We start from the raw sequence: 934 nt of genomic DNA, 5'->3' as shown, positions 1-934 counted from the left end.
TTACGAAGCAGACGCTCTACCACTAAGCTAAAGTGGCGCACAGATTACGTATATGAATCGATAATTTTCCTGTCCCGTTCACAGAATGGGCCATCCTGCTCCTGCTTCCCGTATCAGACCAAAGATTTATGGTGCTATCAGCCACTTGCCAGGATTGAACTGACGACCTACTGCTTACAAAGCAGACGCTCTGCCACTAAGCTAAAGTGACACACAAAATAAGTGCATAAATCAATAATCTTCCTGTATCCTTTGCGGAGTGAGCAAACCTGCTCCTGCTCCTCACACCCGACTAGAGTTTAATGCTGCTGTAAGCTACTTGCCAGGATTGAACTGACGACCTTCTGCTTACGAAGCAGACGCTCTACCACTAAGCTAAAGTGACGCACAGATTACGTATATGAATCGATAATTTTCCTGTCCCGTTCACAGAATGGGCCATCCTGCTCCTGCTTCCCGTATCAGACCAAAGATTTATGGTGCTATCAGCCACTTGCCAGGATTGAACTGACGACCTACTGCTTATAAAGCAGACGCTCTGCCACTAAGCTAAAGTGGCACACAAAATAAGTGCATAAATCAATAATCTTCCTGTATCCTTTGCGGAGTGAGCAAACCTGCTCCTGCTCCTCACACCCGACTAGAGCCTAATGCTGCTGTAAGCCACTTGCCAGGATTGAACTGACGACCTTCTGCTTACGAAGCAGACGCTCTACCACTAAGCTCAAGTGGCACACACACTAACTATATGGATCAATAATTTTCCTGTCCCCTTCACAGAATGGGCCATCCTGCTCCTGCTTCTCGTACCAGACCAGAAATTTATGGTGCTATAAGCCACTTGCCAGGATTGGACTGACGACCTTCTGCTCACAGAGCCGACGCTCTGCCACTAAGCTAAAATGACGCAGAGAATAAGTACATAAATCAATAA

The 934-nt window shown here is 46.6% G+C and overlaps 5 non-coding genes across 5 annotated transcripts; all 5 read right to left on the bottom strand.

Annotated features, from left to right (window-relative positions):
* Positions 1 to 139: 139 nt before the first annotated feature.
* On the bottom strand, positions 140 to 211 carry Pmar_PMAR000590. Its single transcript has one exon. It is a non-coding gene; the product is annotated as a tRNA-Thr (tRNA).
* A 102-nt stretch (positions 212 to 313) lies between these two features.
* Positions 314 to 385, bottom strand: Pmar_PMAR000589. The gene has a single exon. It is a non-coding gene; the product is annotated as a tRNA-Thr (tRNA).
* A 102-nt stretch (positions 386 to 487) lies between these two features.
* Positions 488 to 559, bottom strand: Pmar_PMAR000588. Its single transcript has one exon. It is a non-coding gene; the product is annotated as a tRNA-Ile (tRNA).
* Positions 560 to 661: 102 nt separating this feature from the next.
* Positions 662 to 733, bottom strand: Pmar_PMAR000587. Its single transcript has one exon. It is a non-coding gene; the product is annotated as a tRNA-Thr (tRNA).
* Positions 734 to 835: 102 nt separating this feature from the next.
* Pmar_PMAR000586 lies at positions 836 to 907 on the bottom strand. The gene has a single exon. It is a non-coding gene; the product is annotated as a tRNA-Thr (tRNA).
* Between the last annotated feature and the right edge of the window lie 27 nt (positions 908 to 934).

Source organism: Perkinsus marinus, assembly GCF_000006405.1.
Source record: "Perkinsus marinus ATCC 50983 genomic scaffold scf_1104296933218, whole genome shotgun sequence".
NCBI classification, from domain to species: Eukaryota; Perkinsozoa; order Perkinsida; family Perkinsidae; genus Perkinsus; species Perkinsus marinus.
The sequence above is the reverse complement of the archived record's forward strand: the minus strand, read 5'-3'. Positions and strand labels throughout refer to the sequence as shown.